Here is a 17,737-nt window from a genome sequence, read left to right as displayed (position 1 = left end):
GATCCATGTGATGGGGCACCAGTCCCCAGGAACGCCAGATGCAATGTGTGCCAGTCTGCCTACTGCTGGCTTCAGGTTTGTGCTCAGGGGGCAGAACAGAGCTCCGTGCCACATCAGCCTCACCACGTTGTGCTGACGGACCTGGAAGGAGCCAGTTAAAAGCTACCTTAGATATTGTCTAGTTTCACTGTGTCCTTAGAGTCTTTCCTACACAGTGCCTATTAATTCCCATCCAGACAAGTTGGTAATCAGCACCTTCATTTTGCTATTCTGAAACTATAATTCTGCTGTTATTACTGGATTTGTGTGATACCACTTCACTCAGCTGTACTGACTTTGTCTGAAGCAGGCATGGGTATACTATAGTATTTCTGTGGGATTAGTCAAAGTTGCCAGTATTGTTTCTTCTGACAAAGTTTATATCCAGTCCAGCACGAATTAACATAGTTACTCTTGAAAGATTTTTTTTATTTTTCTAATGTGAATCAGCCAAATGTAACTGTACCAATTGTGTCCTTTGCAGCTGCGATGCTTTTTGATTTCACAGTAGGTATCTGTAACTGCATTTACCCTCTCCTAAAACAGCAATTTGTGTGGCAATCTCTAAATCCTATCAAAATCTGAGATTGCTGGATGAAGTTACACATATTGTGACACATCTCATCCTATAGTCGCCATGGGAGCTGTTCTCTGTGTGGAAACTTCTTAGACCAGTTGCACAATCTTCAAATGGATCTGGATGTACATCAGTGCAGCGGTATGTATGGAAGTCATTTAACAGCTTGCTTTAACATATGGGGGAAGAGCTTTGTTCAATTACCTTTTTTTTTTCTTTTTTTTTTTAACCATGCATTACCAATGATCAGGCTAACCAGCCCATCAGTAACACTGGCAGAATACTAGTGCCTTTATGAATTAGCTATCCAGTGATTAAGATGAAAACTTCCCTTTATTGATCAGAACTGCTGCATTCAATTACATGAGAATTAATTTCAGGAAATCAAGCTCAGCTCAATGAGGGTGACCAAACATGCCATACACATTTAATGTCGCCCAAAGGAAAACCTGAGGCTGGTAATTCATCCATTGCACCATGCCCCTTCTTACAGCAGGAGCTGGCTGAGAGCCCTCTGCTACCTGCGTGCACGTAGCTGTCTCCCCCCAGAGGCCTCGGCTCAGTGCTCGGAAGAGCAATGTGTTAACTGCTGCCTTTGGGCATGTGATTTCTATTTTTCTATGGTAAGGAGGCATTATCTACTTGGAATTAAGTGCATCGCTAACCCATTGTGAAGCCCTATCCAAATCCATGCTGAGAGCAGCAAGAACCCTTGTTTTTTGCATTGCTAAATGTAGGAAAGTAGTGTGGATCCCTATGGCTCCTTAGCAGAATTGAAGAGCCAATTTGCAGTCAAAAGTGCAGGTTCCCTTGAGAAGTTAATGTCTGAGGGATGAGAGGAGAAAGCTTTGTTGGTAAAACAGCAGATTTTAAAAGTATTGAAGCATTCAGAAAGGATGGTTCGACTTGACACACAAGGGAGGAATTAAATGGGCTTTCAGCTCCTTCGTGGCCGAGTTTTGACTGCTTTCAGCACTCCCCTTTTGGGGGAATTTGGCTCCTTCCAGCAAATGATGATGTGCATGTTCCTTAGGTGCGCCTCAGTCAGAAGCATCATGACTTTCTTGGTTACTGGTGAGACACCAGGTTATTTCACCTTCACTATGCTTGATGTCTCTTTTCTCACCTGCAGATATCCAAGTATTCCCAAACCTATCACTTAGCAATTACTCCTCGGTTTGTTTCCTTTTCAGGTGGAAATCTACAGATTTGTCATTCTTTGAGGATTACATGAATGATCACCAGCCCTCTGCCAGAAGTACATACAGCCTTGGCTTCTGTGCTCTGCTGAGCTGTAAATTAGAAGACCACTGTGTTTTGTAGGGAAATGCCAGTATGTGTCCCGAATCCCCCGTGGGGTGAGGGAGATCACGAAAGCCACTTCTTTCTCTTTTAGTCTTTCCTGAACAGATAAATTGCAATGCTGAATTGTCCTCTAACTTTTTTTCAATTAAAAAAAATGACATTTCATATATGATGATCTGCACAGCATTTGTGACTATGATCTTGACTAAATCAAATGCAATTGTACTGACCACTGTGCGCACCCCTGGAACGATCCCTTGCCCTTGTGGCTGTGAAGGCCAGGTAGCAAAAGAAGATAATTCTTTGAATGTGTGCAGAAAAGAAGGTGCAAACAGAAAAGTATTTTATTCAGCCTCCGAAAGTAATTATTTTCACTTGGTAATATTTAGTCTTCACACAAACGGGATGCTTACTGGCATATTCCTGACTAATTTGGGGGTTTCTTTTTCAGAGAAGGAATTAATTGTATTTCGTGCTGGTGCAAAGTTGTCTATTTGGCTATGAACGTTGTCAGACACAGTTCACGTTTTATGATCCTTTGATTTAATGTGTAGAAATCAGACAAGTGAAGATTGATAGTTTTGCATATTTTTAATCATAGAATCACAATTTCCGTGACTTTGATTAATCTTCTAAATTCAAAGCTCGACTATGAGTATACATTCTTGCAGAAAGCAGAACCTTAAAGGCTTTAGAAACTTACGTAGATATGTTTACCTTTTTAAAAGGTATGTTTACCTTTCTAAAACATTTAAAACACCTTTTTAAAACATTAATAGCTTTTGGTTGGCGAAAAGATTGCTTATATGCTTGGGACTTCTGTGTAGGAGGCTAAAGGGAAAGAAAGTTTCCTGTGTAAATAGTAGTAGTATTAATTTATCTGCTGAAAATCCACCGAACATTGATTTTTATAATGTAGGAACTCTTCAGACAGTTTAAGCTGCATATAAAACTTTTATATCACCATTATTACTGAATGATTTCTTGAAGCATACATTATATATTGGCATTTTTTTAACCACTAAATTGCACTCAATTTTCTAACACTTAGACTTTACAAATGAATTTTCCTTTTTTCCTTTTTTTTTTTTTTCCCAACCAGATGGATTGTGGAAGCTGAAGTGCTTCCTACCTGTTAAATGCTCATTCTCATGGCAGGACCCTGCTTGAAGTAAATTCTTGCCTTTGCAGTTTTGCTTGCTTCCTCTAGCAGAGAGGTGGGTTAAGACTTCGAAAGAATGCTTTCGTCTGACACAGCTGTGACCACATACGTGTCACAGCTTTGGGTCTTAGGAATGGCATCCTCAGGAGTAGCAGATTGCTGAATGAGGAAGCTTGCTGCAGAAATGAAGCAGAAGAATCTGTAGAAAATACTAAATGAGTGAAGTGAAGGTGTTTGCAGCACCTCTATCTGAAATCATTTTTTGAAAAACTGTTGTCCGTCCCCAGTCCCCCCCTCCCCCCGAAAAAAAAAAAAAAAAAAAAAAAAAAGATGAAAAGAAAAAAAGGCAATTTAAGAGAATCTAAGAGAATCTAGAGGATCTTACTCATTTTGGGCAAATGTATTAGATTCTCAATTAATGCGTACTTCTATGGAAATTTATACCAGATGGCATTGTGTCATTGTCCCATGCAGACAGCTTCTAGACTTGGCTGGAATGGATTGCACAGAAAATTTGATTCAAGTGTGTCAACAGACCAAGCTTAAATTGCCAGTTACTCAGGTATAGCAAGCAAGAGAAGAAGAAAACAATGGGTTTCTCAGAATGGTAGAACCAGGTCGAAGCAGGTTTTCTCCTGCATTTTATGGAGTTTTCAGTCAAACCTTCATGTTCGTTATCTCTGCTAAAGGAAAACATTGGCAGACCCTGAATGGAGCTTATTCTAGTCTGGCAGCTGAGAATGGAATGTCCCAGAAGGTATAGCCCTTTCTCCTTTTCTGTTGGGATGTGGAATAATTGCAAAACTGTGCATGAGATGCTGATTTTCCACTTCAAATTGTGCACCAGGATGTCTTGGGACAGTTTCGAAGGGCTGAATATTAAAGGTTGTGTGGCTAAAGCCCTTATGCAGTTCAGAGAAGCTCAGCAGGGGCTAAGAGTGAAAAGAAGCAGCAGCTGTGTGAGGCCATGTTTTTACAGTCTCGGTTTTAAATTCAGGAAAGCATTCGAGGTAATTTGGGCCCCTTACATCTGTAAATACATTGCAAAGTGCTGATTGTGTAAGGAGCAACTATTATCTGAATGGCTTGTTGGGAGGATTTGAATGTCTGACTCATACAGGGAGAAGCATGTTAAGCCTTGGCATGTGCCAGATGATTGGAGCTGTTGTTTCTAATTAATCTTACAGTGCACATTGTCTAATCCATGTCGAAGTGAATTATTTCCCAAAGAAATAGGCTGTGATTTCCCATAGGCATCTAAGAAAATGAGATTGCCAGTTCAAAATGATTGTCGGGTATGGCCAGCTCCAGACTCCGTGACAATTCACCCTTACAGTTCGCTGATGATGGGAGGGAGCCTCTTGCTGGAATTAACTTTAAGTGAATTAGTTGAGTTGGATAGACCTCTTGTATTGATGCTGGCTCACACTTAGTGCCCTGGATTTGATTTGGAGTAAGAAGCAAGATTGGACAGCCCAGCTTCTGCTATTGCAGATACAGTTCTGCTTTAGGTTTGATTCATTTTAACCCTGAATCACAGCATTCACCTGCAGGGTTACTGTGTGAATTTTGCATCAGTTTCATCCATTTTAAGTACTTCTTCGTACACAAATCCATAATTATTTATTGAGGTGTCTTTTCTTTTGTGCTGTCTTTCTTGAAGGTGGTTTTTGACACTATTTCATCAGATACCCACTCCAATCTTCAGCTGAAGAAATTCATTTACCTAGTATCCAACACGACTCTTCATAATACATATACAATAGCCTTTAACAATGTTGATGTCCTTTTTATTATTTTTTTCTTGAAAAAAAAAAAAAATAATAAACACTAAATTAGCTTCCCCTTCCTTTAAGAAACAGGGTGTTGCTGAACCAGGATGGAGACAATGAATGGTAGAAGAATGTGTCACCTAAGGCAGTCTCTCAAGAATGTCAGGTTATTCTACTACTTTCCTCCAAATCAAGATAAACTGTTTGGTGCTGGGAGCAGCAGAACAGTTAGAGGAATTGCACTCGCCCAGTTTAAAGCCACCCTTGCTTTCATGTAGCTAACAGCTCATGGGCAATGTGTGTGGACACTGTGTGTGGACTGTTCTGTAAGTGCTCAGCTTAGAGCAGGGGTATGGAAGAGCAGTGATGTACACGTGCTAAACAGACCATCCAACTGTTACAAGAATTGGCTTCACTTCTCTGGAGCTATTCATGCAAAAACTTTTTAAAAATTAAGGAGAGCGAGCGTTATCTGCCTGGTGTGCCTGGCTGCTTTTATATTTATGGCATGCTGGATCCTCATGGGTTAATCTTTTATAAGTGTGAAGTTTCTTGTGACATGCTTGGCCAAATCCGATGTAGACTTCAATTTGAAGTGAGTGGTGTGTTGAAAAATGAAATGTTTTTGAAAGTTAAATTGCAGTCATTTATATGAAAATGCCTTAGGTAGTTCATTTCACCCCCCAAAAATATGCTCGTTTTATAGCATATCAATAATTCATGTACATATTGGTTGCAGACATAAAGCACAAAAATATACATACTTTATAAAGCATAGATTTTTATGAAACAAACATGAATTGCTACTGTCTGAATGATCGTAATGCCTGATTAGCTCCCATACTATTTAGTTTTGTGATGGATGTTCACGATTGTTCATCCACACAAGAAAGAAAAAAGATCCTCTGCAGTGGTTTGTGAGTGTATCAAAACATCAGATTTATAGGCAGAGCAAGGCACATGTGGGGCAGAAATTTAAACTGTCAGTTTGTTGCATTCGTGGCAAGTGATTGCAGTCTGGTTTGCTAATCCAAGTTCAGGAATAAGGTACTGAATGTGCTGGATAACACCAATAGACACTTCCTCTGCGTACTAAAATAGGGATCTCCAAGGGGTGTTGTATTCATTTGTTGTTTGGTGGAGTGAGGAGTGCTGCCTTCTCCAGAGTGAAGGAGAAGCAAATCCCCCTCACTCTTAGTAGACACTTTTTAGAACAAGAACTGAGCCCCTAAGGATCACCTGGCACAGCTGCAGTAAGGTTAGCCTTGTGTTGGTGCTGTCACACACTAATACAAGACACTTCTTGATTGACTAAACATCCTTGTGCCATTAAAGTTAAAATATTCATACAATCAGAGAATGGCCTGGGTTGAAAAGGCCCTTAAAGATCATCTAGTTCCAACCCCCCTGCTCTGGGCAGGGTTGCCAATGACTAGAGCAGGCTGCCCAGAGCCACATCCAGCCTGGCCTTGAATGCCTCCAGGGATGGGGCATCCACAACCTCTCTGGGCAGCCTGTGCCAGTGCCTCACCGCCCTCCGAGGGAAAATCTGTTTCCTAATAACAATTTGTAGCCATTGACAGCCACACTCCAGTCATGGGAACTGTCCCACTAGGTTTCTGTGATGGCAACTACATCATAGTTTCCTACTGGCACAGTGGCCTCCAGCTCCTCCTGTTCGTTACCCGTACTGCGTGCATGAGTGTAAATGCACCTCAGCTGCATTTACAATCCTTATAATGTTAATATCTTAACAGGCAGAGTCTTCCTCCTGCTAACAAAGAGGAGCATCTTTTCTGAGTGCAGGCTGTCCCTGAGAGCACAGCATGCTGTGGGCCTGTGTCGCAGGAGACTGAATGCTCCGGGGGATGGTGCCTGGGAAGTCACTATCAGTGAGCAAAGCCCTGGCGTGATCTGAAATTGCTGGGTGCTTCTTACCAGTGGAAGTGCAATCCATGAGGGTGTGTTTGACCTGTTAAGTCAAAGAGCGCGTCTGAGGAAGGGCTGGTACCTGCATTTGACCTCTCTTCAACTTACTAGCTGGCAGATACTGTGACTTGAAGAAAACTGAGTTAGTTCTGCCTTGGTAGAGAAGGTCTATCTGAGGTCTTTTCTTCCAGAGTTCATGTATTGTCTGCCTGTGAGGAAGCCCAGATGTATTGATTTGCAAGGCATGCTGTAGAACATTATCTGTGCAAGCATTTCTAGGAGGGAAAGATTAAGACTTATAGGACTGCAGACAGAGAGGGACTTTTTTTTCTTTTTTTTTTTTTTTTTTTTTCTTTTTCCTTGCAGTGCTGAGGTATTCTTGCCTTTATAGGAAATGGCCATAGGAAGTTTGAGTAGATGTAGCTATTTCTTGTATAGGCTATTTCACAGGTCTGATTTTTAACATCTTACAGTGCCATGCTTTAAAAATAAAATAATGACATATTTTATGTATCATTATTATATTTAAATGATATATATTATATATAGCATTATTATATTCAAATAATGTTTTTAAAAATAAAATAATGATAATGGTAAATAATTGTAAGTATCAGGAGATATATTTTGGAGGAGAGGACTGCAATTGCATCTTAAAAGTGGAAAAAAATATTTGTAATTCTATGCTGCATTTTGCTCCTGTGGTCTTTTAGTGAGGTGTATTTGGTTTTGAATATGCCTTTGAGGACTGTTGCATGGTAAGAGAGTATAATCAAATCACTTAAGGGGTTGATATGGCTTTTTCTGTGGATTATCTGACTGTGGCTATAATAACTGTTTTTTTTCCTTTTTTTTCCACTGGCAAGTCAGTGGTGTATGCTGCCATGAAATGCCTGCACACTTAAACTTTATTGCAAATTTAAATTACTTACATTATTTTGTTGGACAGTAATTCCCTGAAGCATTATAAACCGAATCATTAATTACTGTTTCTAATGTGCATGATCCATTGGAAAACATTAAACAACACTCACGGTTTCCTTTATTATTATTGCTCTTTCAGTCCCCCAGGCAACAGATCAGATGGAAACTCCTGGGCCATCTCATACTGACGTTCTGTGCTTCTGACATAGATGGCTATGGGCTGCAGATGTTCACAGGAGCATATGGTATCTGCATACTGTCTTCTGGAGTTATTATGAAATGTACTGTTTTGGAGGGGAAAGATAATCTGATCATAAATATTAATCAGTGCAGCTGTAGTTTGAATGACTGTAAAAGTGTCATAATGGAATTCCATACTTTTCCTGTTTTCATTCACTGATGTATTTTTCCCCATACTACTTCACAAGTAAAAATCAATTTTTTCAAATAGCTCTTTGGTAAGCTTACATATTACCTAAAACAAGCTGTTTTTTTTTTTCCTTGACACAAACATCTGAAGTAAGACACATTGTACAAGTAAAACATAGTTTTTATCAAACTATTTAAACCAGTGGCTTGCCCAGCAAAAACTGCTATCTCATTTTTCTCCAAAACATTGGTAAGCATGCAACTGCAGAGTTGACTATTCTACATCTCTTGTCTCTGAGCTTCAGTAACGTGAGGGCTTCAGTAAGCCCTAGCACAGTCTCATTGTTAAGCCAAGGGTGGAAGTTGTTGAATATGACTGTCTGCAACTGTCTCTGTTTTTTCCTGAAAATTATAGTTTCAAGTAATTTTATTTCCAGTATCTCAGGAAGATTTGTTGAAACAAAGTTATTTCTTACTAGGCCTCTCAGAGTGGCTTTGTAAAGCTTGCATATGTGTTTCTCTGTTTAAGGTCCCTAGATGTCAAATGTGAACATCTGCAGAGGCAGAGCCATGTGCTTCATGCATCATGTCACAGTAGCCTCTGTTTGGCTGGGTAATAGCTAGCTGATAGTTAACGTCCAGTTTATGGCTGAGCCCGTTTCATTTGTTTGTGAGATACAAGAATGAAACTGGCACTGACGAGCCATCTTGGTCGTTGCACATTCGGTGGAGATCAGTTGTCTACAGAACTCATTTCTCCCTTTGCTTTTGCTTGTAGAAGACTTACTGGCTGCTGCAATGTAGGTTTTTGTTTGTTTGTTTGTTTGCTTAATTAAAAACAACAAAAGCAAAAACTAGGGCTTTTTGCTTGGGATACTTTAGAAGGCTGGGCGAAGGTTTGATTCCTTCAGAGCAGTTGCTTGAATTCTCTAAATACTCTCGTTTTAATTTTTGATTTTAATTTGTGGCATTCATTTATGGCTCTGTATGCCTCCTTGTAGAGAATTGTCTGCGTGTTCTGCTGTGACGAAATAAACATTGGCTGTTGTGTTGTAATTATGCTGCATGATCGCAGAGGATTTGGTTGCTGTCTTATACTGAGGGTGGTAAAAACACATGAGGACCTAGTACCTTCTCATATTTTGTTAGAAGCTGCCCTTCAGCATGTTTTATTTTGCCCTTTTTTTTTTTTTTTTTTTTTAAGGAAAGTGCCAAGTGTTTCATTATTCTGAGCATATTTGCTGTGAGGTGATTAGGAGGAGAGATTTTAATGCTGTGTCCTTGAAGGACCTCCTGTACTTTCTTAACCCATAAAGTAAGTGTCAATAACTTTTACAGGAAAAGCTTCAGAAAATAGTGAGATATATGTGGCAGTGACCTCAGATTAACCTGTATGAATTCACAACAGAAATAGGGTTACAACAAGAGTAGGGTCTGTTAATGCCTGTCACACAGTGATGTAGGTATTGGACCTCTAGCACTGGACCTCAAGTTTTCCAAGTACTGCCTTAAACCTCTTATTTAAAGAAAGTAAAATGGGAAGACTGTGTATCTAAAATTCTGTGAGCTTTTTAATTCATGCAGGCAAGAATCTGACAGCATTTTGATTTACTTCAAAAGCTTTACCATGGTATAAGGAAATTAGTATCAGAACCAAATGCTTTTCTGAGAGGAGCCCAAGTGATTCCCTGAATCACCTTGCAGTGCCATTAATTTTACATTGTCTGTAGCTGTTGAAGTCAAATGCAGTAGTGTTCATGTAACAGGGTGGGGAGCTTGGCCCTTGGAACACCTGTAGTGAAATGGGGATGGTTTCCCAAAAACTATGTATATGCTTGGTGGCCCTGACTTCATCAGTCTGAAGCTATTGATACCGTGTGGTTGGTTATTAGACTTCTACATGTTCACATAAGTCAGAATTGCAGTGCATGAATTATGGACCACGTACTGTACTTTACATTTAGCAAAGCACAAATATGTTTATTACATCCCTTCCTAGAACTTAGTTCAATTTCATGAGATTCATCACAGCTGAACATAGCTCAGGAGGCTCCACTAGCTGCTTCCTCAGTCAGAGGGGCTCCCTTGCAGTGAAAGTCTGAGGGACGGGCCTGAAGAAGTAGCTCTGTGTCTAGTGGCTTGTGAGCTTCTTGCTGTACTTCTGCTTATTTTTTATAATATTTTTCCTTTGTTATTTACGTTCTTTGAATTTGACCTAATCCTTTTTTCTACATGCTAATAAGGCAATGATTGATGTAGTCCAGCCCAGGCTGATGTGATCACCTTTGTTTTTACTGTTGATTAGCAGAGAGATGGGAAATGTGTTTTGGTATGAATATACTGAATATTTTAAGTCTTTTCAATTTCTGCATTGTCTTGCATGATTTTTTTTATTTTTTTTTTGTATTCTATGGAGAGCTGTGAAAGATCAGGTATTAGATTGTCTACTGTAGTAGCATTAGAAGCACTGTCAGAATACTGACCACGTGCGTCCTTCATCACAGGGGGACCCTAGGTTCGTATTTGGGAACAAAAACATTTCTGTGTGAAAAAAAAAAAGAGTTAATGATCTCCCAGAGTTTTCTGATTTGCCTTTTAGAGTAATTAAACATAAAACCTGTGCAAATCCCTTCTCTCACCCTACAATCCATACTTGATTTTAGCAGTGAAAGTGAATTTGAAAGGTAGGTAGACTTTTCCATTAATTAATGACTTTAAACAATGACTTGGTAAGTGTGACAGAATGCTGAAATGCTAAATATTTGAAGGGTAATAGTCCTAACTACTTCCCTATTAGAATTCTACTGCTTAAATTTTAAAAGGCCTTCTCTGTGATTACTAAGACTATTACTCTGTTAGTTGGAGAACGATGCAATTGGTTCAATCCAGATATGCTATGAATAAAAACTTCCCCTGTGGACTTCTCATTTCTCTGGTGAATTTTATAGCAGACTCCAAGCTGCTTAGTGGAGAGGAACTTAGTGGAGCTTTTCAGATAGAGTTCTAATTTCAAGGGTCTTGCACTGCCATGAGTGCAGGTTCCTGTAATGAAAATCCAGCAAATCTCACCCCCAAGGCAGCTTCAGGGAAGACTGGTTATATCAGCTCATCTGTTGGACTCTGAAGGTTCATCAGAGTGAGAAATAAAATCAAAGTTCTGATCCAAATTTGAGTTGTTAGCTGAAATTACCAGTTTTCAACTGGTATTCCCATAAGAACATTGTGGAGTAAATTAAATTTATTCATAAACAAGCATCTTTGGGGTTGGATGAGGGAGAAGAAAAATGGTTAAAACTGTAATATTATTCATTAATCTTTCAGGTGTGCTCCATGGTTAAAGATTTCTTGGCAGCTAACTCTGAAAACTGCTAACCATGTGTACAAGAAAAAATGTTCTGATGAGTGATGGTGGAACACGTGAGGAACATAGACAAGAAAGAAGAGATCAGCAGTTGAATATACTTTTAAAAAATCATGTAAGTTCCCACAGTGAGATGTCCTGATTAACCTGTGTCATGCTGATGATGAGTGTAGATTTTGCAAAAGCACCTTGGGATGTCTTTGAAATGGAGAAGAACCTAGTAGCATAACAAAGTTGCCTAATAGACTCTCTTTTTCCTGTCAGTTCAAAGCACATTCTGTAGAGTCACATAGCATAGCAGGTCTTCCCTGATGCTCTTGGACTTTCGTCTTGGATACTTCTGTTTTACTGAAAATATTTAGTAAGAGTATCTTCAGAAACTTGATGTTTTAGTGTATTCAGCTTTTCAGTACATATCAGGATGCAGTTTCCTAACTTAGACAATATGATTTTTCTCAGTAACTCAAAACTAGTTCATAAGTTAAGAACTTCTTTACTGAAAGGGTTGTGAGGCATTGGAACAGGCTGCCCAGGGAAGTGGTGGAGTCACCATCCCTGGAAGTCTTCAAAAGACGTTTAGATGTAGAGCTTAGGGATATGGTTTAGTGGGGACTGTTAGTGTTAGGTCAGAGGTTGGACTCGATGATCTTGAGATCTCTTCCAACCTAGAAATTCTGTGATTCTGTGATTCTGTGATATTTCCATTGGCTAGGGAAGCAGTTGTAGCAGGAGGACACTTGTAGCAGGGATCACAGAGCAAAACAAGTAGTGAATTCCAGTTCGATAACGGATGTCCCAGAGATGTGTGGAAATCCTTTGTACAATTCTAGGCTCTAACAGCTAATTGCATGGGGTTACCTTTGAGGAAAAGATTTGCTTGTACATTCAACTCATTGTGAACTTTGTTGGCGGTGGGAAGGGGAAGGAAATATCAAGATTAAATGTTTTGTTATTCCTTTGTTTTTAGCATTTTACATAGTGGAGTGAGATAAAGCATAGGAGAGGTAAATCAATTCATCAAATTTGCAAACAAAACTCAATGCGGAGTAATTTGATGCAGGAACACAAGCCATCTCGAGTGAGAAAATACCTGTAATGATAAATTTTTGTTGTCTCTAGCTATTTTGGTAGTCATTAGGAATGAAAATGGCCCAGTGTAACGGCTAGATTCATTTAAGCTCTCAATTAAAGCCCTTTGTGTAGTTTGAGGTTGAACAGGCACACACATCTACAGGCATTATGTAACTGTAATTTTTAATGCTCTTTTCATTTTACTAATCTATATCTTTCTAACACAGTTACCTGCCATTATGGATGTTCCCATTTTGCACATATTTTGAGTGACGAGAGATGATACCACAGATCTATGGTACTTTGCACCACTCCAAAAATATCTCTAACCTAGCTGTTTCATTAAAAAATACTAATAATTATAATTACCTTCTGCACTTAGAAAATGTTTCTAATTGACAGCAGGAGAATGGAAGCTTCAGGAATTCCTATAGATGAGAATCTGCTGAGCCTCTTACACATGTTAATGTCTAAAAATAAAACTACTTGATGACCTACTTGCTAATATTAATATATATATATTAGCTGGCTAGATCATACCACTATGTAGTCAAAATCTGATTGGTGGTATTTTTGAAACATCTGATTTGTAGATCAGTAAAGGAAAAGGATGGTTTTGTATATTTTTGGAGGAAGAATTGCAAGTTATTGAATGCCTCTGTACTTTAGGTGTGATAAATATATGGGTTTTCTTTAACCATACTTATACACATACACATGTATATTAAATGAATTAGGGTGCTGTATTTTTAAAAATTTGAAAAAAAATTCTAAGCAGAGGAGAGAGATTGGAGTTTTCTGGATGCTCGTAGCTACTTAGAAGCTGTGGAATAATTGCCTGAAGTGACTTAGAAGTTAAGCTTCAATTCACATTTTTAAGAAAAGGTACACAACATTGAAGAAGCTTCTGGAGTGGAGCGTAGCTCCATTCCCTGGGCCTCCAACCTTAGCTGCTGACCACACCGGGGGAACTTGGTGCGCTGACTGGGAGCGGAGCAGCACGCAGTGTGGAGCGGAGCGGGGGCACCGCGGCCAGGCTCTGGGACAAGATGGGGACTTGACTGTTCCTGTGCACAGAGCCCAGCAAGCTGCACATTTGCTACCCCGAGCCAACGGCCTGTCGTGTTTCTGACAAAACGCTGTACTCTGGTGAATTTCTGCTCATTATAATACCAAAACACACCTCCATCCCAAAAGCTACCCATCCCCTATGTGCGACCACCCCTCATCGAGCACGCACTCTGAATTTCTCAAAGCTTACACCTTTAAACGAAGACGAGAAAACTTTTTACCAGTCGTAACCAAGATATGCCTGACTAGAGTCACTCAAGCTCCACCTAATAGATGGAAAATAACAGAAATGGGCTTAAGAGAGAGGGGATGTTAGGGAAGATGCCATCATGAAGGAAACCTTCTGACTTCTGGGATCAGTCGACAGGCTGAGCCTCTCTTCCTGCCCCCTGCCCGGGATGATATGGGGTAAGATGTGACCACTTGGTTCTGCCAAGTGCCCCCCAGGAAACTTAGAAATCTCCATAGTGTCTCTTTATACCTTTTAACACATTTATAGCCAGGCAGTGTTACTCATACTTTTGGTATTTGAATGTGCTTTGCAGGCAGTGAATTTATCACTGGCAATCCAAAGAACCTGTGTACCTGGTGCTGTAATAAACTGCACTACTCATTAAGTCTAGCCGTGATAGTTCTCACTGAACATGACCAAACTCTAAGTGTGGCTGTGGTAGTTCATGGAACGTGACTAGAGTGAGGGTGTATTATGTTATTTGTGAATCTCTAAGTCTGATAGTTCAGTACCCTGACCACACTTAAAACAGCCAATTGGGCATCACTCCCAATTTCTTTAACGCAGCAGAAGCCAGCATGCACAGGCGTGTTCATCACACTCTAGAGTGTGGAAGGAGCTTGGGCTGTAGCCAGGTGGACTTTGGTGAGGTACTCTTAGGCATGTTGCCTGTTCTTGCTTTTCCTATTTGGCTTGCTGTGAAAAGAGCTGTTGCATGACATGCAGAACTGCAGTTGTTTCAATGCATTGAGGAACTCATCCAGAGCACAGGGAAATCACGAACAGTGATGGACAAGCTCCCCTGAGACATTAACCACCCTGGGAGTGGATTTCACCGTTCAGCCTTTCATCTGGCTGTCTTCCCAGTGATGTGAAAGGGAGTTTTGTCTGAATTAGGACCGGTGAGTGCCAGAGGATTTCTCTCTGCTCCAGATCAAGAATGTTTTGTGCGCCTGTTGAAATTGCTCACTCTTGGCAGCCTGATGTACATTTTACATTCTTCCAAACTACAAATCCAGATCAGGGAAGGGCTGAAGGGGTACGAAGTCCAGGAGAACATTGCCAACAAGACAGGGTGAGTAGTTAAGTATCAGTGGAGTTACTTAGCTAACTTTTTCCTATCACGGGTTTAGTACAAAAAACAAACAAACTCTGCTATGTTGAGAAAGAGCCAAAAACACCAGTGAATTAAGAGCCTAAACCACAAGCAAAGGGGCTGACTGAAGTGACCTGATCAGGTAGGGCCAGTTCCAGTGTCAGCAGGTCAGGGAGGTTGTTGCAGTTGCTGCTGCCAGGGAGTCCCTGCACAAGAGTTACAGAGAAATATCAGTACCCTCTGAGACCTGTGACAGTGAGAGCTTGCATGCCTTAAGGTACCCAAAACAGGAAATCAGCAGCACTACTGTTTACAAGGAGGAGTTGAATTGGTGTGGTGGGAAAGTTCACTGCAGGACAGATTGTCCATAAGTGGACACCTGAGAAGCTTTTGTTCTACTTACGGGACAGGTACAGTTAATTACATGTCAGTGTTGTAAGGTTTCAGAGCTACTTTATGACAGATCTTCACATATTTACCCATATAGTTAGATATATGACAACTGGGCTGTTGAAAAGGCTTAAACCACTTAGTATGGATAATTTTCAGAAAATCTAGTTCTTACAGTAAAGGCACAGTGGGTTTAATGGTTATCTGGGACTTGTTCTTAATCTGTAGAGTTTGCTGCAAATTAGTTGTTTCAAAATGTTATAATAATGAGCTTTTCTGTAAGATTTATTTGTGTACTGGCCACAGACAGATTTGTAGACCTGTAGGAAGATCTCTAGAATATTTTCATTTTCCAGGTTCTTGATTATGGAAGTCATGGACGAGGTGGTGAGTTGGACAGCAGTTCATTAAGAGTTGAATTTTCAGTGGAAGTCAGAGAGGATTTAGGGTTCTGAATCCTATTTTGGTAAATTCCACATCAGTAGGTAAAAGTTTCAGAAGCTGATAGCTACTGTGTGCCCCTGCCTCATTTCTAAAACCTTTTTATGCTAGGTAAGATCTGTAAAATTCCAAGTTCAGTAAAATATTTAAGTACATACTAAAATCAATCCTGTTAAATCCAGCAGCTAAACCAGTGCGAGTGGGTTTTGAGCATTAACATATTTTGCTATTAACATATGCTTAGTTTCTTTGTGATAAGCTTTTAATTCTTTTGAAGGTTTGGTTGGGCTCAAGGACAGTGCTTTGTTCCAGATTATTTTATCTGAATGAGCTTGGTCTTCTGCCCATGCTATTCTAAAGCCTCGGGAAAACTGCCTGCCCTCCCAGAAGGCATTTTTACGCGCTCTGGTGCAAATTCCACCATGTAGTAGGTGCTGTATGAAAGTGCCTTAGCAGTGAGAAAAACACGTATATGCTTTTCTTTTTGGTGGAAATGCTGGAACAAGAAGGCCACAAAAGTGGCTCTATGAAGAAATGGGAGGGCACTAAACATGCTCATAAGCCTCCTATGAGTATGCGTGTGGAAACTACTGAGAAGCTGCTAAACTGGTGGGCAGTGAGAGAGGTATCACAGTGACGATGATCAGTGGTATGAGGCCCAGCCCATTTACCAATAAATGGAATGTCAATAATTTAAATGACGTTTAGTAATGTACAAATGCACAGTTCAGCCAGGAACAACTCTTGACATCCCAGTGATGCTCTGGAGCCCATTCCCCTGAATGTGGCCAGTTTGGATCACAGGATCCCTGTTTGTTCTCAGCTGGTAGTGCTCCGGGGTATGGGCCTTCAAGCCATGTTTTAGTCCGTGTTAAAGAAGTAAGAACATAAATAAAAGCCGCTGAAATGCTTGCTTCTCCTGAATTATTTGCTAGGTCTGATTTTAAAAATGAATGTTTCACTTACCAATGTTCCCTCAGGTAAATGCTGCTTCCAGCTTTCTCATCTTGTATGTTTGGGGAGTTGTGTTCTATCCCTAAGCCAATTTGTTCAAGGCTGCTTCTTCAGCCTTCTTGTCTGATTTCAGACAATTTTGCCTGATTCTGTAGTTGTTGGCATGAAAACCTCTGATCATTTTGAATATTTTAATCTGTTATAAAGTACGATAAACAATGGAAATCTCACCTAAGGTGGGGTGGGGTGTGTGAAGGATGAACCCATATAGCCAGCCTCTTCATCTTCTAAGCTGATTTTATTACTACTGTAATAGGAGCAATTTCACTTAAAAGGCTCTTGTCAGACAACAGTTACTGTAGATTACAGCCGCATAAGAAACAATCTTGGTCAAACACAAATCAGGAATTGCAGGATCATTTGCTAAAAGTTTCCTTCCACTGAAAATGATCAGATTTTAGTCCAACGAGCAATAAAGAGAATTAATTGTCACAGGTGGTGCAACTGTATTAACTGATGTTCTTGAAAAGAGCAAAAAACTTTTCTGAAGGATTTGTATAAACGAATATCATCAGCCACATTTTAAAATCAGGCATATTTTAAAAAGCAGTAAGGAGTCTCCCCCTTAACCTACCCCTAAATTTTCCAAAGCAAGAGGGTCATACTGATTTTCCTGCTTTTCTACTTAGAGACCTTTTTTTACTCCTTGTTTTCTGAAAACTGCCTCTGCTTCTGTATCTCTACGCTCACAAATCCCCAGTCATTCCCTGTCTCTTTTCCTGCTGTATTTCCTGTTCTTGTACCCTCATCCTTTGTTACCCTGACTTCACTGAGCTCCAAGCATGCCAGCGTTAGTGTTAGCTTTAGCAGGGTATAGCAGTTTCCAGACTTGGCCTGGGAGTCAGATCTGCTCACTGCATTGTGGGCAATGACTTGCACGTTCGCAGTGCTGCAGTCTCTTTTGCCTGCAGTGATTCCTTGCTCCATCATCCTTTGCAGACTGCTAGGCAGCAGGGGCTGCAGAGGAGGTGCAAGTGGTTTGGG

At 40.2% G+C, this 17,737-nt stretch overlaps 1 protein-coding gene across 16 annotated transcripts in view; it reads left to right on the top strand.

Annotated features, from left to right (window-relative positions):
* OTOS (otospiralin) overlaps positions 1–17,737 on the top strand; it is a 455,029-nt gene that overhangs the window by 141,413 nt on the left and 295,879 nt on the right. For 13 of the 16 annotated variants that reach the window (XR_014696050.1, XR_014696051.1, XR_014696052.1 and 10 more), the window contains one exon: positions 11,399–11,553. The exons of 2 other annotated variants lie outside the window; for them this stretch is intronic. The gene's annotated coding sequence lies outside the window, so the exon portion shown is untranslated. Of the gene's footprint in view, positions 1–7,875; positions 7,954–11,398; positions 11,554–17,737 lie in introns of those variants that run through there. One more of the 16 variants, XR_014696058.1, reaches the window with a different exon arrangement.

This window comes from Aythya ferina (assembly GCF_964211825.1).
Source record: "Aythya ferina genome assembly, chromosome: 9".
In the NCBI taxonomy this organism is placed as follows: domain Eukaryota; kingdom Metazoa; phylum Chordata; class Aves; order Anseriformes; family Anatidae; genus Aythya; species Aythya ferina.
The sequence above is the reverse complement of the archived record's forward strand: the minus strand, read 5'-3'. Positions and strand labels throughout refer to the sequence as shown.